The sequence below is a fragment of the Vicia villosa genome, linkage group LG5 (assembly GCF_029867415.1).
Source record: "Vicia villosa cultivar HV-30 ecotype Madison, WI linkage group LG5, Vvil1.0, whole genome shotgun sequence".
Classification (NCBI taxonomy): domain Eukaryota; kingdom Viridiplantae; phylum Streptophyta; class Magnoliopsida; order Fabales; family Fabaceae; genus Vicia; species Vicia villosa.
In genome coordinates, this window is record NC_081184.1 from 159463195 (window position 1) to 159488795 (window position 25601).

Here is a 25601-nt window from a genome sequence, read left to right on the forward strand (position 1 = left end):
TCCCCAACGACGAAAACCCGCTGCTAGGATTTGTTCCAGGCTTTGGCCCTGCTAAGGATAGACCTCAAGTCCGATCTGTGAGGAGAGCTATCCAATTCGAAGAGAAAGGAGAGACCTCTCAAGAAGGATTTCTCCCTCCTTCACAAACCAAAGGGGCAACTCGCACAGTTCGCATTCCTGCTAACAATATCCCTAAGGATGATGATTACCTGGAGCAACAATACGGAGTGCAAGAGGCGGACAACTCAGACCAAGCACCTCAGGCACAACAGTCTATTCCTAACTCTGAGGAAGACTCCAGGGACAGTGAACAAATCAAGGCGTTGGAGGAGAGACTAAAAGTGGTAGACGGATACGATGTCTTCGATGTGGATGCCTTCGAAATGAGTCTGGTCTCAGACTTGACTATCCCTCGCAAATTCAAGATTCCCGACTTCGAGAAATACAAAGGACTCACATGTTTGAGGAATCACTTGCGCATGTATGTGCGAAAAATGGCTGCCTACGCCCACGATCAAAAGCTAATGATACATTGCTTTCAAGAAAGCTTAAGCGGAGCGTCTATTGACTGGTACATGCAATTAGAGAAGTCTTCTGTCCGAAGTTGGAATGATCTGGCCAACACCTTCTTAAAGCATTACAAGAACAACCTGGACATGGCACCCAATCGGATGCAATTACAAAATATGTCACAGAAGAAGGATGAATCATTAAAGGAGTATGCCCAAAGATGAAGGGAAATGGCTTCTCGAGTCCAACATCCCTTGATGGAAAAAGAACTGGTGGACATATTTATGAGCACTTTGCAAGGACCATACTACGACAAGATGGTCGGAAGCATATCTTCAAGGTTCTCGGACTTGGTAGTCATTGGTTAGAGAATTGAAAATGGGATCTGTCATACCCCAAAATTTGCCCTCATCGCAAATGTCATTTTATTTCGATTAAGTGACATAGCACAGTTGGTAAGAATTTGCGGGTAAAAGGTACAAGAGCGGGAGACCCCAAGTCTGAATCTCACTTCTAACATTTCTTTCCTTTTTTTTTTAGTTTTTAATTTTACTTCTAACTTTATTCACATTTATTCAAAAATTCACAAAAAAATTGGTTTTTAATATTTAAATATTATTTTCGTTTTTATTATTTATTAAAGATATTTCCAAAAAAATCATAAAATAAAAATATTTGAAAGATTTTGTTCATTTTTTGCATTTTTAGGATAGTTTTATTCTTTTTAAATAATCAATTTGATTGATGAAGAGAAAGTTACAAATCAAAGTCAAATGAATTTGTTTTGGGCTTTTAATTATTTGAATCAAATGAATTATTTTGCTTTTACATCAAGTTAACCTAATTTCTGTTTAGTATAAATAATTAACAATAACCCTGATCCCAAAAAAGAAAAAAACCGACACGCACAGTATAACAATTCCTAATCTTCTCCCACCGGCATTACCTCAAGCATCACATCTGCAACTATAAGGATACAAACGAATTTGCTCTTATTCTGACACTTGAATTTGTTTTGGTGGTTCTAACAATTTCCTGTAACAACACAAAACAACACCAATTTTTGTTCTTTTACAGGAAACAGTAAGAAGAAGAAACGGTTCAGTATCGGACTCGGCCGGCCGCAACACGTCACCGGAGCGACATTAACGGAGCAACCTCGATTGCAAGGAGAACAAAGACCAAGACGGATGCAGAAGCAAGAGGAGAATTGGCTGCAAAGAGATCCTGTGCAGAGGCCGTGAAAACCGTAAACTAGTGTTGAGACATAGACCGCGTTTCGTTTGGATTCAAGCTATCCCAGCATCAATATCAATTCATTGATTTTCTCTGAATCATGCTGGACCGTTACAAGCCGCCTATGCCTCTAGAATCACAACTCTATCATTCACGGTTTGAGCAAAGAAAATTGATTTTTCGATTTCGGCTATATACACAACATAAGTTGAATTTGATCATACATTCGTGTTCGTGTTGATTTTTGTGAGATTCTTGCACCGGTTAATTGGATTTTTAGTACATGTAGCGTAAATCTCCATGGCTAGGGTTCTTAGCTTTCAAATTGGGGATTTTCTCATAGAACCTTTTCCAGGTTAAATTGATGAGTCTGTTGGATTCGCAAGGGTAGTTATAGCCGATATATGTTATCTCTGTATGTCTGTAGCACGATTTTGCAGGTTGCCGCCATGGCCGTATACGGATCCGGAAAAAACAAGCGGAGGAGATGATGAACAGGGAAGCACGCTTCCATTTGTTTTTTTAAATAAATTTGCGTTATGTATATTTACTTTTTTGGCGTGTTTCATTGACAGTTGACAAATCCAGCACAGTTGGCAAAGGCAACAGTCGCGCGGGCAAGTGGGCAAGGGTTCGATTCCCTCAGACTGCATTAATTTTTACCAAAGTGTTTACATACGTATCCCGCGCGGCCACCCCATGCAAGAACACCATGCGCCTTCACTCAGGGACCATAGGATCAAGCTCTCGTCAGATCTAATGCTCCAGAATACGTTTCCCTACCATGGACACTCAGATCAGCGCTCCACCAGATTATTAAGCTAAGTTTTTATTTTAAATTTTTTATTTATTATTATATAACCGTTTTTATTTATATATGTATATATATATCCATTGTTTTTTTCCTTTTTTTTATAACCTTTTTTAAAATTAAGTCGCTTATATATAATCAAACTTTCTATTTTTATATATAATAAAACTTTTTATTTTTATAATAGAACTTTTATTTTGTTTATTTAATTATGTTTTTATTTAATCATGTTTTTACTTAATTACTTTAATGAATTCATATAATTTCATAAAATCATAAGTAATTTATTTTAATTAATTAAAAGTACATTCAGGTCATATTTAATCGAGACTTATTTTCCATCGATTTAATTAGTTAGGTTGAAAAACCAATAATTAATTAAACCTGATTTCCTCTTATTATCTAATTTACGCCCGAATTAGGGTTCGCGAGAATTTGCCCTACATTGAAAATATTTGTTTTTTTCTGTGCCTTTTTCAGGGTTATTCTTCCAATACACTCCGACTATGCGCCACGTCAAAGAACGAAGCTAAGTTCTAATTTCTTCTTATTTAATATTTTTCGCCTATTATTTTGTTTTAATTAGGGTTTGATTGCCCCTGTCAATGAAATCCCTCTACACTCACTTCCTCTTATTTCTCTATTCAATTATCAGATGGTCAGAGTCAATGCTTCAATCTACCTCCAATTCTCAACCCTGTCAGGCAAAGCTAAGTACTTTCTCTCTATTCTATTTTTAATTTATTATTCTATTTTCTTTTGTGGTTAATGAAGTTTGCCCTCGAACTTGATAATGCACTCACTCTTTGTTTTCTGCCTCTTCTTTCTCCTTTTCAGGGTTTGTCAATTGCCGAAGCTACGTTGTTGGTAACCCTAAACCCTAACCTTAATATTTTATGCTTTATTATTACTTATGTCAAACCCCATTGGGGATCCGCTGGTTTCACTTTCCCCTCCCTTTTATTGCTTTATAACTGCGTGGTTAGTAATTTAGGGAGTGCAAGATTGTAAGTGACCTAGAATAACTAAATACAAGATAAATAACTGAATTGAATCACATGATTGGTGCACACACGCACGCTTTTGGGGTAACCTCTTTGTTGCCTTGTTGCCTGTTGCCTGTTGCCTCGTGTTTTTGCAGAATAAGCCATGTCCCTCGAATACGAGGATACCTCAGCCTGTTGCCTCGATAATTAAAAGGTCATACGACCCTAAATGATGCTGCCTTCGATACGCAATATGACCTCGACCCTCGGAAGTTGCCTACGGAAAAAGGCTGAGGTATCTTCTGGCTGCCTACGAAATGGCTTATTCTGATCCTTGCCTTAGACTACCTGCCCTTCTATGGCATAGGACAGTCTTATGGCAAAGGATGCTTCGATGACCCTTCAACCTCCAAACGAAAGGCTTCCTGCCCTCTTATGGCAAGGATAGACCCTTTCATTCTGAAAGGCTAAAAGAGACCTATCATCTGAGTTTAAGGTAATTGCCCCTAATTGCCTTGCAATGCTCAAACTTTCATTATATTCTTTCTCATAATTTTTCAAAAGGGCAACGCTCATTTACGAGCTAAAGTCCCTATCTCTTTCATCTACATTTTCTAAACAAACGAGCAAGCAAAGCAATTAAGAGCCCATGGAAAATCATGGATGCAAAGGGTGCCTTACACCTTCCCTTTGCATAAATTACCCCCCGAACTCAGATTTCTTTAAAAAGGTTTTTTTCTGTTCTTTTAGCCTTTCTAATTTAATTTGGATAAAATAAAAGTCGGTGGCGACTCTTGCTTACCGCGACATTTCGATTGATAAAAAGTCAGTTCACCGTATTACAGAACTGGCGACTCTGCTGGGGATTTTTCGATAAAAGAGGGGTTACCTTAAAAGTTTAGGAATCACTTAAATGTTTTCTATTGTTTGTTTTGTTTGTTTTATTTTTCAGGGGCGTTTTGGGAAAATTGAAGGACGAATCCTACACCCGGATTCAAGTACACCTAAGATTAGGAGTGGCATAGTCATGGAGACCTCTTTCACATATGTGGGAGATGAGTCAATATGAAGTTCACACTTGAGTTAGGACTCCATAGCATATGCACACCTTTCTCAAATGAGGGGGGTCTATGTATGTGTCTGTGGGTGCGCCGGAGCTCAAGGACCTTTAGTTACCCTTAACCCATCCTGGCCTTTAGGAACGTAGTGGGGGGACTACTCTTGACAAATGTTGAGAACTAGTCGCTACCCGATGCTACAATTCAGATAGGTCCTTTCTCAAAGTATCATTGCATGATGCGAATGTATCATGTCCGAGGGTGCTTTAGAAGGGCTGACAATTCTGGATAACTTGTAGAACCTGTTGCTGAAATTTCCTTATCCATAGAAATACCCTTGGGAAGGACACCTGATCAGACTCCATGCAAGCCTTAAGCCAAAAATTGTGTGACTTGTGTGACTTGTGTGACTTGTTTGCGTTTGCTACTAACCTTCGTTTCCTCGCAGGTTTTGTTGAAAGGACTTGTTTGTCCTTACCATCTCACACTAAATCTAACGATCTGCATTCGCATAACATCATGACATCATAAGCATAACATGATTTAACTAACCCTTTCAAGGATCTTAGGGATTTAGGGCGCACAATTTCATGTGCCCTTATCAAAGGTTGATTTCCTAATCAAAGGGGCAAGAGGATTTATTTTTCTCTGGCTACATACCTTCCAATTTAAAGACACAGTACCTAATCAAGGGGCAAGAGGATTTAGTTTCCTCTAGCCATATACTTTCAAATTTAGAAGTATCCTGAATCAGGGGCGATGACCCACTCGATATGGTGAGCTTGATTCTCAAAGAAGGATGTTCAAAGACAAGAGTCAGAATTCTTCAAACAAATATGCGACCAAATCACTTTCCAATGTTGCTAACTAAATTCCTTAAAGATCCTTGAAAACATTTCATTTGCATTCATGACATCGCATATTTCTAACTTTGTTTTCAGGTTCCGCCTCGACAATCATTCCTCTCAGATATAATCGAGCTGGAGATTCATTCTGACAAGCCCTTTTACATTCCAAAACTTCGTCAAATAACTCATCGACTCTAACAAGCAAGCATTCTCTATCAGATATGGTCCAATGTATGACCCGTTCCGGTATTTTCAGTCAGATATGGTCTAATGTATGACTCGTTCTGGCATTATTCATCAGATATGGTTTAATGTATGACTCGTTCTGGTATTCCCCTTCAGATATGGTTTAATGAATAACTCGTTCTGATATCCTTCCTCAGATATGGTCCAATGTATGACTCGTTCTGACATTCCAACAGATATGGTCTAGTGTACGACTCATTCTGCTATTCTTCAACAAATATAGTCTAATGTACGACTCGTTCTGCTATTCCTCTTCAGATATAGTCTAATGTATGGCTCGTTCTGATATTCCTCCTCAGATATGGTCTAATGTATGACTCGTTCTGAGATTCCTCTGCAGATATGGTCTAATGAATAACTCGTTCTGACATCCTTCAACAGACAAGGTCTAAATGTACGACTAGTTCTGATGTCCCTCAATATATATGGTCTATTTGCTCTGACGTCCTCTATATGGTCTAAATGTATGACCCGAACCTCACCTGACTAATGCTGAGCACAACCGGAAAGGTCGCAATGAACAAAACCAATCTGTGGGGACAATTTTGATCTCTACACCAGTTCCACAACAAAGACGCAAGGTAGACGCACCCAAGCGTCAGTTCACAAAGATCAACATGTCTTTGGCTCAGGCATTACAACATTTGTTGAGAGCAAACTTGATTACTGTGAGGGATCCTCCTATAAAGCCCAACACTTCCGCTCCTAGCTATAAGCCCGATGCGAGGTGCGCATCTCACTCCAATAGCCCTGGACACGATACGAATGATTGTTGGTCATTGAAAAACAAGATTCAAGACATGATCGATGCTGGAGAAATTGAATTCAACCATCCGAGAACTCCTATGGTGATCACCGCTCCTATGCCTAGTCACGACAAGACTGATTAATGTCTAAGTGGATGAACTTTTAATCATTAGATTTACTTTCATGCGCAAATTTTATTCTGTTTGTTTAAACATTCGAATCATGATAGACATTATCTGTTTTAATAATTATCATCAGCGCATTGCATATGTTTGTCTTGAATACATTATTTCGTTATCACTCATTTTAAATTGCATATTTACTTTGCATATGTTTTGTGTTTATTCAACTCCTGCTAAGCTGTAAGCCTTTTGAGGGAGGATGACGAAAACGATACCGCAACCTCATATAGTATGCTTTTGAACAGACTATGCTGACGATGTACAGGCATTGTTTCAATTCCTAAACAGTGGAGATATAAGGATGTTAATCCCTCGTTAACCCCTTTGAGCCTAAGAAGTAGAAGTTTCTTTCTTGTGCTAATTAAAACCCTTGATCATAACCTGGGGCAGGGTAGTTCTCAGTTAATTTGGTTGTGCATTCTATTTTAAGAGAATCATTCAGTACACCTTTCAACAAAGGTTTCAATCACAAGCGTTCATCCGCACACATCAAAGAAGTATTGGAGATGTCAATCAAAAGACAATGATGGTTCATCAATCATTAAGCAAGGCAGTCAATATCTTTCAAAAACAAAAATGATGAAAAAACATATATACAAAGAAAAGCCTGCTAAGTCAAAAATCAAAAAAGAAGACTTAGGCAAAAATCAAGGCATCCCGCTGACTGTAAGCTCAAAATAGACAGTTCAGGCAAAAGTTAGGGATATCAAAAAGATGAAAGAGAAGTCAATAAATTCCTGAACAACTCAAAGTTGTGACTACCAAAAGAAATAAGTGACTGCCATCTCAAAAGTTCTCTCTGCTGATGAACCATCATCATTATCAAAGGTGCAAATCCAAAAGTCTCTTGGAGCCTGAATGCATAAATCAACTGAGCTTAGGATTGAAGATCATCACGAAGAGGGATGGGTATAAATAAACTTTGAGCTTTTATCTTTTGTTTCTTAAAACCGTGAACCAAGCCACGTTACAACCCTTGAAAGTCCTAACTGAAGCATGGTTAGTTCGAAAGCATACTGTCACCAAAAAGGTATCCCGACTCCTTAAGGTTTACTAAAATGCTGAGTGGATATTTCGCTTCTACAAAAAATAGCATGTTTTACAAATATCATGCTTTTACATCTCTTGTTTTAATGTTTTTTAAAACTCAAGACAAACGTATGCATTGCATCTCATGAATTCATTATTAAACATATTCTGCTACGTAATTTCAAATGTTAGCATCAGAATAAATTTGCACAGGGTATGGCTAATGACTGAAAGTTATCCCGACAAACAAAATCACTCCAAGAAGCCATGTCTCTTACGTATACAAGGGGCATGACATGTTTTGCCCAATCAATCTGAGGCAATCAAGTCAAGATTCCAAGAATCTCTCAAATGACAAACAGTCAAAGGCACATATCCCAAGTGGATTCCATACTATTTCCCGATCAATCTGGGGCAATCAAGTCAAGATTCCGAGAATCTCTCATGGATGCTCGAACAATCAGGGGCATACATCCAAGTATATCTAAAGCTACTCCCCAATCAACATGGGACACTGTCTTGAGCCTATGATTACTGGGGGCATATCGCCCATAGTGTACATCTCATAAAGCCCTCGCGAGGCGAATCTTTCCAAAGTTCCTACTAGCAGGGGCAAATCTATGCAAGTCTAGTTTTACATCTTTATCAAATACTCAGTGGCATGTCCTAATCAAATCCAGGAATGGTAGTCACTATAATACTGGGGGAAATATTCAAGGCAACCATGCCTTCCCGCAATTCAGATTTCACAAAATCATATCCCCACAGAGCAATCCTCCAGAAGATATCTTCAAACATACTCGGCCCGACAAAGACATGGCTCCCCAACAGAGTCTACATCTTCAACACCACCGGTTCTCCAACACTTTGCTCTTCTCCAACATGGTTTACTAATATCTTTCATCCCCAGTCAGGATCCATCAAATTACTATTCATCCCCAAGCAGAAATTATAAATCCCCAGCTAAACATCTTCAAGACAAGACCAGACGTCAAAATCACAAAGACATAAAGATTTATTTTCTCGGAAAAAGACAACATAAATCATATTTCGCATACCATAAATCATAAACATAGTCATACATCACATACATACTGAACTCACGCATAACATACAAAGCTTCTCATTCATTACATAAACGCATGCATCATGACATAAGAAAACTAACCTCTACTTTTCAGGATACTACTATCTCTATTTACAAGAGTTAAGTCGACACCTTTGACGGTTCCTTAACAATCTATTCTCAAATATTAAGTCGACACCTTTGACGGTTCCTTAATATATCAAGAGTTAAGTCGACACCTTTGACGGTTCCTTAACAACACACTTCAGATATAAGTCGATACCTTTGACGGTTCCTTATACAATCTATCTGCATATCTGAGTCGATACCTTTGACGGTGCCTCAATGATATGCTTCAGAGTTAAGTCGACACCTTTGACGGTTCCTTAACGACATACTTCAGATATAAGTCGACACCTTTGACGGTTCCTTATACAATCTATCCGCATATCTGAGTCGATACCTTTGACGGTGCCTCAACAATATGCTTCGAATTTAAGTCGATACCTTTGACGGTTCCTTAAATAACCCAACACAGATTTGAGTCGATACCTTTGACGGTTCCTCAACATTCAAAAGAGGGAAGACAACAAAAACAGAAACCTCGCAACAATCAATACTCCAACAACTACCAGATGGCATCTACAAGCCCATCTCCGACAAAAGTCCCTCCTTCCCTAGGGCAAATTTCTTAGTATTCTAATGTTCAATCATCTTCCACCTTCAGATACCGACTGGCATACAAACCACTCTACATCTTCCGGTTTAAGATAATTGAACAGTGGCAGCTGTCATACCCCAAAATTTGCCCTCATCGCAAATGTCATTTTATTTCGATTAAGTGACATAACACAGTTGGTAAGAATTTGCGGGTAAAAGGTACAAGAGCGGGAGACCCCAAGTCTGAATCTCACTTCTAACATTTCTTTCCTTTTTTTTTTTTAGTTTTTAATTTTACTTCTAACTTTATTCACATTTATTCAAAAATTCACAAAAAAATTGGTTTTTAATATTTAAATATTATTTTCGTTTTTATTATTTATTAAAGATATTTCCAAAAAAATCATAAAATAAAAATATTTGAAAGATTTTGTTCATTTTTTGCATTTTTAGGATAGTTTTATTCTTTTTAAATAATCAATTTGATTGATGAAGAGAAAGTTACAAATCAAAGTCAAATGAATTTGTTTTGGGCTTTTAATTATTTGAATCAAATGAATTATTTTGCTTTTACATCAAGTTAACCTAATTTCTGTTTAGTATAAATAATTAACAATAACCCTGATCCCAAAAAAGAAAAAAACCGACACGCACAGTATAACAATTCCTAATCTTCTCCCACCGGCATTACCTCAAGCATCACATCTGCAACTATAAGGATACAAACGAATTTGCTCTTATTCTGACACTTGAATTTGTTTTGGTGGTTCTAACAATTTCCTGTAACAACACAAAACAACACCAATTTTTGTTCTTTTACAGGAAACAGTAAGAAGAAGAAACGGTTCAGTATCGGACTCGGCCGGCCGCAACACGTCACCGGAGCGACATTAACGGAGCAACCTCGATTGCAAGGAGAACAAAGACCAAGACGGATGCAGAAGCAAGAGGAGAATTTGCTGCAAAGAGATCCTGTGCAGAGGCCGTGAAAACCGTAAACTAGTGTTGAGACATAGACCGCGTTTCGTTTGGATTCAAGCTATCCCAGCATCAATATCAATTCATTGATTTTCTCTGAATCATGCTGGACCGTTACAAGCCGCCTATGCCTCTAGAATCACAACTCTATCATTCACGGTTTGAGCAAAGAAAATTGATTTTTCGATTTCGGCTATATACACAGCATAAGTTGAATTTGATCATACATTCGTGTTCGTGTTGATTTTTGTGAGATTCTTGCACCGGTTAATTGGATTTTTAGTACATGTAGCGTAAATCTCCATGGCTAGGGTTCTTAGCTTTCAAATTGGGGATTTTCTCATAGAACCTTTTCCAGGTTAAATTGATGAGTCTGTTGGATTCGCAAGGGTAGTTATAGCCGATATATGTTATCTCTGTATGTCTGTAGCACGATTTTGCAGGTTGCCGCCATGGCCGTATACGGATCCGGAAAAAACAAGCGGAGGAGATGATGAACAGGGAAGCACGCTTCCATTTGTTTTTTTAAATAAATTTGCGTTATGTATATTTACTTTTTTGGCGTGTTTCATTGACAGTTGACAAATCCAGCACGGTTGGCAAAGGCAACAGTCGCGCGGGCAAGTGGGCAAGGGTTCGATTCCCTCAGACTGCATTAATTTTTACCAAAGTGTTTACATACGTATCCCGCGCGGCCACCCCATGCAAGAACACCATGCGCCTTCACTCAGGGACCATAGGATCAAGCTCTCGTCAGATCTAATGCTCCAGAATACGTTTCCCTACCATGGACACTCAGATCAGCGCTCCACCAGATTATTAAGCTAAGTTTTTATTTTAAATTTTTTATTTATTATTATATAACCGTTTTTATTTATATATGTATATATATATATCCATTGTTTTTTTCCTTTTTTTTATAACCTTTTTTAAAATTAAGTCGCTTATATATAATCAAACTTTCTATTTTTATATATAATAAAACTTTTTATTTTTATAATAGAACTTTTATTTTGTTTATTTAATTATGTTTTTATTTAATCATGTTTTTACTTAATTACTTTAATGAATTCATATAATTTCATAAAATCATAAGTAATTTATTTTAATTAATTAAAAGTACATTCAGGTCATATTTAATCGAGACTTATTTTCCATCGATTTAATTAGTTAGGTTGAAAAACCAATAATTAATTAAACCTGATTTCCTCTTATTATCTAATTTACGCCCGAATTAGGGTTCGCGAGAATTTGCCCTACATTGAAAATATTTGTTTTTTTCTGTGCCTTTTTCAGGGTTATTCTTCCAATACACTCCGACTATGCGCCACGTCAAAGAACGAAGCTAAGTTCTAATTTCTTCTTATTTAATATTTTTCGCCTATTATTTTGTTTTAATTAGGGTTTGATTGCCCCTGTCAATGAAATCCCTCTACACTCACTTCCTCTTATTTCTCTATTCAATTATCAGATGGTCAGAGTCAATGCTTCAATCTACCTCCAATTCTCAATCCTGTCAGGCAAAGCTAAGTACTTTCTCTCTATTCTATTTTTAATTTATTATTCTATTTTCTTTTGTGGTTAATGAAGTTTGCCCTCGAACTTGATAATGCACTCACTCTTTGTTTTCTGCCTCTTCTTTCTCCTTTTCAGGGTTTGTCAATTGCCGAAGCTACGTTGTTGGTAACCCTAAACCCTAACCTTAATATTTTATGCTTTATTATTACTTATGTCAAACCCCATTGGGGATCCGCTGGTTTCACTTTCCCCTCCCTTTTATTGCTTTATAACTGCGTGGTTAGTAATTTAGGGAGTGCAAGATTGTAAGTGACCTAGAATAACTAAATACAAGATAAATAACTGAATTGAATCACATGATTGGTGCACACACGCACGCTTTTGGGGTAACCTCTTTGTTGCCTTGTTGCCTGTTGCCTGTTGCCTCGTGTTTTTGCAGAATAAGCCATGTCCCTCGAATACGAGGATACCTCAGCCTGTTGCCTCGATAATTAAAAGGTCATACGACCCTAAATAATGCTGCCTTCGATACGCAATATGACCTCGACCCTCGGAAGTTGCCTACGGAAAAAGGCTGAGGTATCTTCTGGCTGCCTACGAAATGGCTTATTCTGATCCTTGCCTTAGACTACCTGCCCTTCTATGGCATGGGACAGTCTTATGGCAAAGGATGCTTCGATGACCCTTCAACCTCCAAACGAAAGGCTTCCTGCCCTCTTATGGCAAGGATAGACCCTTTCATTCTGAAAGGCTAAAAGAGTCCTATCATCTGAGTTTAAGGTAATTGCCCCTAATTGCCTTGCAATGCTCAAACTTTCATTATATTCTTTCTCATAATTTTTCAAAAGGGCAACGCTCATTTACGAGCTAAAGTCCCTATCTCTTTCATCTACATTTTCTAAACAAACGAGCAAGCAAAGCAATTAAGAGCCCATGGAAAACCATGGATGCAAAGGGTGCCTTACACCTTCCCTTTGCATAAATTACCCCCCGAACTCAGATTTCTTTAAAAAGGTTTTTTTCTGTTCTTTTAGCCTTTCTAATTTAATTTGGATAAAATAAAAGTCGGTGGCGACTCTTGCTTACCGCGACATTTCGATCGATAAAAAGTTAGTTCACCGTGTTACAGGATCAAAAATGGGAAGATACAAGGGGCACCCTCAGGTTCCTATCACACAAAGAAGTCATATGACGGAAAAAAGGAACCCAACACTGTTGGAGCGATCCTGGTTAATCAGACACCAACACTACAACAGAAGGATCAACAAAAACAACAGGGTGGCCAACGCCCCTGGAGGTCCAAGCCAAAACAATCATTCACCCCATTGCACATGCCACTGTCTCAAGCTTTGCAAAATCTTCTTAGTCAGAACTTGATAACTCTGCTGCCTCCATACTCAGCTCCAACTAACCCCGCTCCCGGGTACAAGCATCATGCTAGGTGCGCTTATCATTCAGATAGTCCTGGTCATGATACAGAGGATTGTGGGCCGTTGAAGCACAAGATACAAGATTTAATTGAAGAAGGGCTCATTGAGTTCGAAGATCCTAGCAAGTCTAAAGCCATAAGTGGCTAGAAGGAGGATTTCTTAGATCATTAGTTTTGTTTTCATTCGCAATTTCTTTCCGTTTGTTTAAACATTAGTCTTACGACATATGCTATGTACTTTACAACAATCATTAATGCATTGCTTAAGTTTGTCTTGATTCATTCCTAGTGTTCTCACTATATTTAAAACTGTGTTTTTACTTGGTTTTCTCCTTTGTGATATTCAACTCTCGATTAAAGTCGTACACCTTTTGAGGGAGAAGGACGAAAACGATACCATAATTTCATACACTACGCTTTCGAACAGACCGTGTTGACGATGTACAGGAATTTGTTCAGTTCCTAAATAATGGAGATATAAGGATGTTAATCCCTCGTCAACCCCTTTGAGCCTAAAGAAGTAGGAGTTTTCCTTCATATAAAATAAAACCCTTCATATATAACCTGGGGTAGGGTAGCTGCTCAGTTAACTTAATCATTCCAAATTGTTCCTTTGAACATAATCACCGATGGTTCCCCATCATCATTAAATCCGGTAGTCAATATCCACAAAAGCAATACAAGAGCCTGCTAAGTCAAAACCTATTAAGGAGACTTAGGCAAAATTGGGGCATCCCGCTGACTGTAGTTTTAAAATGAACAGTTCAGGCAAGAGTTAGGGACAACAAAGTCGAAAAGAGGTCATTATATACCTCAACAAAAATATTACAAGAAAGGAGGATGACTGCCTTTGCAAAATAAACTTTTGGTTTTTAAACCATCATGAACATCAGTATTCCCAAAGTCTTTTGGAGCGTAAACACATAGTTAACTGAGCATAGGACTGGAGAACATCACGAAGAGGGGAATGGGTACAAATAAACTTTGAGCCACTATCCTTTGTTTCTTAAAACCGTGAACCAAGCCACGTTACAACCCTTAAAAGTCCTAACTGAAACATGGTTAGTTCGAAAGCATACTGTTGCCAAAAGGTATCCCGACTCCTTAAGGTCCACTATAACTCTTGAGTTGATATCACTTTCTTACAAAAAAATTTGTTTTACTCAAAAATGTTTTTAAACTTTCAAGACAGACATATGCATTCGCATCTTATGAATTTCATTATAAAGTACACTTGTCTATGTGGATTCAGATGTTTAAACATCAGGGAGAAGTTGCATGGAGCATGGCTAATGGCTAAAAATCCTACTGACTGACGAAGTAGCTTTAAAAACTCGTCAAAAGAAGAAACATCCCTTACGCATGACTGGGATGGCTAATGTGTACACATGGCATAACTCGTCATTATACCATCTACATGGGGAAAATCTAATCAAGATCCATGGAATCTCTCGAAGACGCTAAAGAGCCCATGGGGAAAGCCCATTACCTGGGGGCACGTTGCAAAGGTCACTCAGTATCAGATGGTGTCAATGCCACTCTCACATCCTTTCCAGGAACCTTTATAGGATATTTCTCAATCTGTCCATATAGTCTTCTCTAAGACATGTTCAAATACTTTTCACCCTTTCTAGGAGCTTTTCAGACAGTCTTTTAAAAGACCCACCTTCTTATCCTTTCTATTTTCAAACCCTTTCAGACAGTCTTCTCTAAGACATATTCCTTTCCAAGAACCTTTTCTAGGTAGTCTTCTGTAAGACATCTCTTAACTTTTTCCAGTTAGTCTTTTAAGACATATTCAAACTTCTCTTACGCTTTCAAGAACCTTGTCAAAATTTGTTTAAAGTACAGAGTCTTCTCTAAGACAATTCACCATCCTTTCTAGAGTGATCTTCTTCAAGATGTCTTTCCTAAGTTTTGTTTAAAACCCCACATTCCTTAAAACAATCTCTATCCTCTATAGGAATATTTTTGACCCTCTGCACAAACATACCCCTTCGAGCTTTGTTTAAAGCGCAGTCTTGTTTAAGACAATTTCCCATTCTTTCCAAGGACCTCTTCAGGTAATCTTATAGAAGACATCATCTCATTATGAGTACTCAGCAAATCACTGTCCGTCGGACGCGACCGAAACGCATGACTCATTCTGAAAAGCATCTGCTTCACATTCAAATCAACACTTAGCATCAAGGAAACCTCGAAACCGGTTTAACCAAAGGCGATCATTTTTGATAAAGACTCTTGAATGGGGAAACCACATCTAGAGGGTTTTCCTAAAACAGGGGCACACAATCAAGAATCCTATTGACTAAGGGCATATCTTTCAAGAATTCGAACACTGGGGCAATGCATATCAGGCAAGACATGGTGAAACTCAAGTTCCCTCTAAAGGTCCCTCCTTCAAATTAAGGGGCACGTCTCTCAAAATTTATGATATTCGGGAAGTCACACTAGTATCACACAAGGAGCATTGTTGCGTAATCGATCTTCCCACGCCTGTACTATTTACGTCCCGCAGTGTGGGATCGGCATACATGCATAATTCTCATTTATTTTGAGAATCTCATTACATGACACATGCATCATGACATTGCATAAAACTAACGCTGCCTTTTCAGGTCACTTCATAATCAAAAGGATGTTATCATCCAATTACAGTGCAAATACGATCATATCAACGATTCAATCTTAACAGATACAATTCTAATACCTCATTCCAAGTCTTTCTTCAAAGACAATCCAGAAGCAATCAAAGAATTTCTTACCTCTTCAGGTAGTCTTGTCCAAGACAATTATATCAACCTTTCCAAGCAGTCTTGTGTAAGACATATCCTGACCTTTTCTAGGTAGTTTTGTTTAAAACGTTCCACGACCTTTATAGGAACCTTTCTAGGTAGTTTTGTTTAAAATATTTCATAGCCTTTATAGGAACCTTTCTAGGTAGTTTTGTTTAAAACGTATCATATCCTTTATAGGAACCTTTATAGGTAGTTTTGTTTAAAACGTATCGTTCCCTTTATAGGAATCTTTCTAGATAGTTTTGTTTAAAACACATTGCTCCCTTTATAGGAACCTTTCTAGGTAGTTTTTTTTAAAACATATCGTTCCCTTTATAGGAACCTTTCTAGGTAGTTTTGTTTAAAACGTTTCATGCCCTCTATAGGAACCTTTCTAGGTAAGTTTTGTTTAAAACGTCTTATGTCCTTTATAGGAACCTTTTTAGGTAGTTTTGTTTAAAACATATCGTGTCCTTTATAGGAATCTTTCTAGATAGTTTTGTTTAAAACGTATCGTTCCCTTTATAGGAATCTTTCTAGATAGTTTTGTTTAAAACATATCGTGTCCTTTATAGGAATCTTTCTAGATAGTTTTGTTTAAAACGTATCGTTCCCTTTATAGGAATCTTTCTAGATAGTTTTGTTTAAAACGTATCGTTCCCTTTATAGGAATCTTTCTAGATAGTTTTGTTTAAAACGTATCGTTCCCTTTATAGGAACCTCTCTAGGTAAGTCTTGTTTGAGATATCCCGTATCCTATCTAAGAGCCTTTCCAGGTGAGTCTTGTTTAAGACGTACCATAACCTGTCTAGGTAGTCCTGTTTAAGACGTTTCATATCTTTTTAGGAGCCTTTCTAGGTGAGTCTTATTTAAGACATATCATGCCTTTCTAGGTAGCCTTTTTAAAATGCTTGTCCAAACTTTTCTGAGACACACTTAGTTCTTTTAAAGAACTCCTCAGTTAGTCTTATCCAAGACATTCTTCCCAAGCATTGTTCAAAGCCTAAGCTTCTTCGCATCAACCTTCAATATACCCTATTCAGGAACCTCTTCAGGTAGTCTTATGTAAGACATTACTTCCTCTCTCCTCAGATACAATCAAATGATCCAGGTCTAAAAAGCATATGCTTTAGACAAGTACCCTTCCAAGCAAATCGATGGCATCTATAAGCCCATCTCCCACAGAACTCTTTCCCTACGCAAGCAAATTTCAGGGCATTTCAGTGTCCAATCATCTTCAACCTCTTCAGGTTCAAGAAGATTGAACAGGGGCAGCTGTCATACCCCAAAATTTGCCTTTCATATTCCATTTACAATGATTCAAAGTTCAAGATTCAATTCCAAAGCTTTGCTCAAACAATCCCAAGATCCACAGTCAACTGATCCAATCCTAAAGGCCAACTACAATCAAAGCATGATTCAAACCTATGATCATTGGTCAAACATCAAGTATAGAGGTACATAACCATCATTTGATCAAAGAATGACCATGATTCCATTAATAGAAACTCAGAGATGAACAAATACAAAAAGGTTCAAATTAGGGTTTCTTAGGAGAAAGTCAACCCAACTTTGACTGGGCATAACTTTCACATGGAACATCAAAAATTCTCCACTCAAAGCCTATTTTGAAGGAAATTGGATTCCCTACAATTTTGTCTCTCACAAGCCAAGGCTAGAAATGATTCATTTGAGAGATACAGTGCAAAAGATTACAGGTCATTTTCAGGCATCCTCCAAAAGCTCCAAATGAAAAATATATTCCAAAGTGGCTTATAGAGGACCTCTTGAGGTTTCCAAAAAGTCTTAGAACTCCCTCATAGCTTAAAAATTGAGTGAGATATGATTGATCAAAGTTGGGTGATTTTTGGAGGCAAAGTGTGAAAAAAGAAGGTTCAAACTGAGAAACTTTGCAAATGGGCCTATGGTTTTTTTGATGCAATCTTGGTCCACAAGACATTACCTAGCCCAAAATCATTTGCCACGAAATTTAGCATTATATGTGATTTAATATGATTTTTTTATTTCATTTTTAATGATTTAATTAAGTAAAAAATCAAATATTGTGTTAAAATATCCACATAGGCCAATTCCAATCAACATTTATGGCCAAATATAATATAATTTCATGGACTATTGATTGAGGAAAGAATTGGTACAAATTTGGCCAAAATAGAAAGTTATTATTCAAGAATAAAGTCAATTTTCTCAAACTTACAAGATTGGATTCAAAGAGGTTTTGGATTGTTTTTATTGACCTAATTCATTGCCTATAAGTATCTAAAGGAGGCCACACGAATAGGGGAGAAAAATTCTGGAAAGAAAGAGTGCAGCCAAGAACAAAAAAATCCATCCAAAACTCAAATTCGGTTTGGAGGAATTAGGTCGTTGCAAAGAGATTTAAAGGTGGCAAAAGATTCCTTGGATCATTCTGAACCTGTGTGGATCATCACTCGACCCCAACAACCCCAGAATATACTCCAATTTGTCAAGGTAAGTGGCTCTGAAACTTCGATCGATTGGAATCATATATGCATCCTCACATGTTTTTAATGGTGTATTCTGATTATCTATGATGTTATGACTGTTTCTGGTTCGTTTATTTAGAGTTTAGGTGCTTAAAACACACTTTGCCATTAGAGGCCGAGTGAAGCTCCTAGGGTTTAATTTGGGGCTTTTCATTAGAGGTGAAATTAAGACAAAAGAGGGTATGGTTAGAATCGTACGGCCTGGACGAAACGTTTTGAGGGGTTGCAAAATATTTATACACATACAGGTGCTAATCGCTATTTTTTCCGGATGCATATGCTACGAAACCATTTGCATCAGATTCGTAGCAAATTTTCTTAAGAATTTGCAGGTTTGGTTGGGACGATGATGACGTGTCGTCGTGGTACTGGCGTATTTGAAAATTCGCGCGCCTTATTTGCATTGATCTCTTGTTTCATATATGTTGTATTGGATGTGTTTTTTAAACGCATGATTCGCTTGGCTGGAGTGGCAGTGAAACGCTTAGGTGAGGGGGAGAGTGTGGGTTCGAACCCCACCTCCCACGTTATTTTTTATTGAAAACCTGGCTTCTTATTCCCATACGCACACAGTCACATGGTTCCTCATAGACCCTCAAAATCTTAACCATTCAACCTCCATCCATCTAGATCACACGCTCCAGATTTATTCCCCATACCATGTACCACACTAACAACCACATCAAATCCCAATCCTAATAAACTATAATAATTTTAATCAATTATTTATTTTAATTAATCTCTTTTAATATATTTATTTATGTAAAAATATTTATTTTTATAAATAAATTAGTACATGATAATAATATTAAAAATGTCAATTTGTTGTTCGTTCCGATTAAATCGATTAATCGCTATGGTCAACAATAATTTTAATTAAAATGTATTGAATTAAAATACAATTAATTTCTATTTGATTAAATGGTTTCGACTATCTTATTAGTCGCGATGATTAATCTTTCTATTTTCCTTATTCTAATTCGCTATTCTTTTTAATCGAATCAATCGATTACGAGGGGTAACGATACAAACTAATTATTCATAAAATTATTAAAAAATACCATAATTCGTTATCAGTAATAATCAAATCAATTGATTAAAATTGGTAACGATACAACTTCAAATCTGTTAACTATAGCAATTGAATCTATTGATCGTTGCGGTTAATAGTGCTAAATCAAATCAGGGTTGTACGCCCAAAACTTTTAAAACACACTAAACCACGATACTACGGTGTTTCAACACTGCGATGTTCACAACTACGATAAGGTAACTCAAAATGCCTTCGAACATTCGCATTTCAAAACAACTTCAAAACAAATTCAAATACATTCAATTCAACTCTAAGGCGTACAACCCTTCCCCGAGCTACGTTGACTCTGATTCTCCATAAGGAGATACGTAGGCACTTGGCAACAAGGCGAGTCCCCCCTCTTCCAAACTCCAATCATGTTCAATATAATTAGCCTTTTAACTCTATTAACTGTCTGTCATCTCTCTTTATCTTTTGCCATAAACCTTTATCTTTGAGATGTTAGCCTAGGAAAGGGTTGAGGGTGCCTAACACCTTCCCTCGACCTGAATATAGTATCTTACCCTGATCTCTATACTGCGTAGGGTTTCCTATTCGCCCTTCAGAATAGGTGGCGACTCTAAACATTAAATTTTTAGGCAGGTTGCTACACATACACCGAATAATATTTACCGTATTTGTGCTGAAGCAGTTGAACACAACTAGACATGGCAATAAAATCCAAACCCACGGGTATCCACCCGAACCAGCCCCGAAGTTGACGGGGAAAACCCGTTTTGACTGGGTTTGGGTTCGGGTTTGAGTTTTCCCCGATTAGAAAACATGGGGATGGGTCGGGTAATGGGGACACTAGTACCCACCCCGAATCCGTCCCCGAACCCGCCCTGTTTATTTCAATATGTACACTATTATTTATATTTCATAATTTATATTATTAAATATGTGGCTAATGTTTTAATAATTTGATTTGTATTTATTATTTTAAATATTTGAAATATATGTATGAAATTTTTTGAGATTGTTTTATTTTGTTATTTATAATTTAATTTTTGAAAAAATAAATATTTTTATTAAAAAAATTGATTTTACGAAATACATGGTGGCGGGACAGGGATACCCGAACCCGTTAAGGACGGGTTTGGGTTTTAATTCCCCATCCCCGTTTGAGTTTGGGGCGGGTAACGGGGATTGATTGGGGATTCGAGTTTGGGGATTCGGGTTTGGGGAGGTAAAAATCGTCCCGACCCGCCCCGTTGCCATGCCTAAACACAACAATCTACCTACAGCAGAAGCTCTTCTGATAATGATAAAGATCGGAGACCTAGCTGTATCACAACAAGGTGCTATAAAAAACGTTGCAACCTTCTTCGCTGAAGCTCTTTCCCGGCGAATCTACGGCGTATTTCCACATAATCCTCTTTCCCGCTCCGCTTGAGATCCATTTCTATGAAACTTGTCCTCACCTAAAGTTCGCTCACTTCACCGCCAATCAAGCTATTCTCGAAGCTTTTCAAGGAAAATCTCATGTTCATGTAATTGATTTCTCCATCAGTCAAGGACTGCAGTGGGCGACTCTTATGCAGGCATTTGCTTTGCGTCCCGGTGGTCCTCTTGCTTTTCGTCTCACCGGAATCGGTTCACAGGTGTCAGGTAACTCCGATCATCTCCAACAGGTTGATTGGAAGCTTGCTCAGCTTGCGCAGACCATTAGCATTCACTTCGAGTATCGCGGTTTTGTTGTTAATAGTCTCGCTGATCTTGATGCTTACATGCTTGAACTCCGTTCGCCAGAGACTGAAACTACCGTTGTTAACTCCATTTTTGAGTTTCATAAACTGAACGCGTGTCCAGGTGACTTTGAGATAGTGTTTTCTGTTATCCGGAAAATTCGGCCGGCGATTATCACCGTCGTGGAACAGGAAGCGAATCATAACGAACCGGCTTTTCTCGACCGGTTTTCCGAATCGCTGAACTATTACAAGATTGTGTTTGATTCACTGGAAGGAACGTTGGCTGAAGAGAAGGACAAAGCTATGTTGGAGGTGTACATAGGGAACCAAATCTGCAACGTAGTAGAGTGTGAAGGAATCGGCTCGAGCGACATGAGAGTTTGAACCGGTGGAGGAATCGGTTCGGTTCGGTTCGGTTGGGTTTTCTCCCGTTCATTTGGGATCTAACGCGTTAAAGCAAGCGAGAATGTTGATGGCGCTTTTCAGCGGTGGGGATAGTTACACAGTGGAGGAGAATGGTGGTTTTCTTATGATGGTATGGCACACTGGGCCGTTGATTGCAATATCTGCTTGGAAACTCGCCGCCAACTCAGCGGTGGTTTCACACTGAGTCCACTGAGTCCACAACCTTTAAAAATGTTATTAAAATGAAAAGAAAAAATTAACCAAAAATAAAAAGGAAACATAAAATAGTGTTTCTTGAATTCTTGTGGGGATGGGTGGACAATGCACCCATTATTGTCCATTCTCTCTCTAACTCCTTATTTGTCTCTTTCTCTTTGGTATTTTGCTTCTTTTTGTTGGCTCAAGAATAGGGGTGGAAATAGGCCAGGCCGATAACAGAGGCCTATAGTCTAGCCTATATAGGCTCAGATCAGGCCACACATTATTTTTAAATAGAAAAAGCATAGACTTTTTTTATAAGTCTATTTAGTTAAAAAGGCTAGGCCTCATACCCTAAAAAAGCCTTTTAAGCCTATCAAGCCGGCCTATTTAAATAAATATGAATACTTTTTTTATTATCATTATGTTATGTTTTGTACTTTGAATTAAAATACATTAATAAAACTTAGTTATCTTGAACAACTTGTGAAAATAAGATGAAAACACCAGATGAGCATTGTTGTCATAAATTCTTTTAGTTAGTTAGTCTATTTAAACATTATTTTAATTGTTTATTTATATATGTCTAAAACAAATAGGCTTTTAGGTAGGCTAACAGGCCTAAAAATTCAGACCTAAAAAATAAGCCTACGATAGGCTACAGGCCAGACTTAGGCTTCATTTTTTTTGACAGGCCAAGCTTAGACTTGGCAAAGCCTAGCTCGGCCCAGCCTATTTCTACCCCTACTCAAGAATCTCTCTCTTTAGTATTTTAAATTTCGATTGTAAATGAAATATCTTGTAATTTTGCATTTTTATGGTCGGAATCGAAATGATTAATGTGTATTTAATCAAAATGATGGATGTGTATTTATTTAATGTTTGATCAATGTAATCAATAGTTGAATCGGTATCCTTAGAAACTAAACTTATGTCAGGCCGATTTGACTTATAATTGTTTTGAAGAAAAAAAAATATACTAAGCAAATGAAAAAAATTCAGGAATTGAAGCCGAAAATCAATTGTTGGACTTAGAGTTGTCAAAATGGGCTATCCGGTCCTATACGGATCGACTTGGACCCTGGGCTTTTTAGAGCTGGGTCAAAAAGATCCTGTGTAATATGGGCTCGAGATTTACTACCCAAGTCCGACCCTAGATGGGCTTCGGGCTACCCGACCCTAAATGGACTTTTTATTTAAAAAAAATTAAAATAAAAACTCCATAAAATGTATTATAAATAAAATTATGTTATTTTAAACATAATACATTTTTAAGTACTATATTATCTCTTATAAATACTATAATGTGTTTCTAAATACAATATATGTCTAAATTATATAAAATAAGTACTTGAATATTTATTATAAGAGAAAAATTAATATAATACGATGAAAAAGTGTTGATTATATTAATGTATAATATTTAAAAGAGAAAAATTGAATAGAATAAAGATAACATTTAGTGAAGTGAGAAAAATCAATATGCTATTTTGGAGTAAGATAATATAAATATTAATATATTTTTTAAAATTTTATAATTATGCGGGCCTAATGGGCTACCCACGACCCATATGGGCTAGCCCTAATGGGTAGCAGATTTTTCAGGGCTGGGCTAAAAAGGCCCTGAAAACTATGACCTCTAATTTTAAGGCCCAAGCCCTATGATTTTTTGGGCCTGGCGGACCGGCCCATATAGGTTAGCCTATTTTGACAGCTCTAGTTGGACGATTATTAAATGGTTCAAAAGAGGATATGATTTTTCTCTGATAAAATCTAACAAAACATATTATAAAGGTTTTGGTTGATCCATACAACTTGTCTTTAATTTCACTTTCAATGCCTTATATTTCTAGTCAAAAGGCCTTAGAAGACCCCTCTAATACAGACGTCATGTAAATTAGTTGTCTAGCTAGAGTTTTTCTATCTATAGATATAGGGTTGTCATAAGTTTTAGAGGTCATTGTTAGAACAAGATTTGTTCTGATCAATATTCTTAGTTTTGATGATAACAAGGATATGAATTTTGTGTGAGATAATGTGGTACTCTAATACATTGCAATTTCCCTTTCAGGAAATATATAAAGAGTATGCACAAATCAGCGCTCAGAAGCTTTGTCTCAGAAGGTTCAGCATGCAACATCAGAACATGGTCTGGCAAGACATCGGAAGATGGTCAAGGCAGAATCAGAACATGGGTCTATGAAAGCATCAGAAGAACTTGAGGTCAGAAGCAGAAGCACTGAAGTTCTCATGGTATCACGCTCAGAAGCACTTCAAGGTCAGAAGACAAGAAGATGCTATGCACCAAGCTGTTTGACTCTGATGATATTCAAATATTATATTCAAACATCAGATCAGAAGAAAGTACAGGTGGCAGGCTACGCTGACTGACAAAAGGAACGTTGGAAGCTATTAAAGGCAACGTCAGTAGACACAACGTGAACAAGGCTCGAGGTAGTTGACAAAAGCTTGAAACATTAAATGCAAAGCTGTACGGAACACGCAAAGCATTAAATGCGTTCAACGGTCATCTTCTCAAACGCCTATAAATATGAAGTTCTGATGAGAAGCAAGGTTAACAACTTTGAACCAAAATTCTGTGAATATTAACTTGCTGAAACGCTGTTCAATTAAAAACTCAGAAACTTCATCTTCATCAAAGCTCACTACATTGTTGTTGTAATATATTAGTGAGATTAAGCTTAAACGTTAAGAGAAATATCACTGTTGTGATTATAGCTTTTCAGAAGCATTTGTAATACTCTTAGAATTGATTACATTAATTTGTAAGTAACTAGAGTGATCAAGTGTTGATCAGGATACTCTAGGAAGTCTTAGCTTGTGTCTAAGCAGTTGTAATTAGAGTGATTACGTGGTGGTCAGGATACTCTAAGAAAGTCTTAGCTTGTGTCTAAGCATTTGTTCCTGGAGTGATCAGGTTGTGATCAGGATACTCTAGAAGACTTAGTCGCGGACTAAGTGGAAAACCATTGTAATCTGTTGCGATTAGTGGATTAAATCCTCGGGTGAGGTAAATCACTCCGTGGGGGTGGACTGGAGTAGTTTAGTTAACAACGAACCAGGATAAAAATAACTGTGCATATTGTTTTTATCGTTCAAGTTTTTAGACTACACTTATTCAAACCCCCCCTTTCTAAGTGTTTTTCTATCCTTCAGTCATGTGTTAATTAGTTATGGTTCAACCATGACAAAACAAATAGATGTCGTTTTTAGTTATGGTTTAAACATGACAGATTTATTATGAGACCTATTTAGTTATAATTTTATCTTTAAAAATTTGAAGCTTTGTGTTATAGCTCATCTTGCACACTCTCAAAGACGGTCATGCTAACCGATCATATAAGGTTGCTTAGTTTGAGATCCGACGATTGGAGCTTGGCCTAGCCGAGAACGATAGCCCCAAGCCTCAAGCCTTAGACATTGTAGGATTTATTTTATGTTATGCCATTTGGATGCCACACATTTTAACTCGTGCATGTGACATTTGTTCCCCCTTTATTTATCATATGGACCCCAGTCTTAAGAGTAAGTAGCATGTTATCAATATATGTTTCAATCGAGAGGACCGAGGCTGGAATCGTGAACGGAATCACTTTCCTTAAAGT

The 25601-nt window shown here is 37.4% G+C and overlaps 1 pseudogene; it reads left to right on the plus strand.

The window, feature by feature from the left end:
* Positions 1–20900: 20900 nt before the first annotated feature.
* LOC131605857 (DELLA protein 2-like) lies at positions 20901–22055 on the plus strand (annotated as a pseudogene).
* Positions 22056–25601: the final 3546 nt, after the last annotated feature.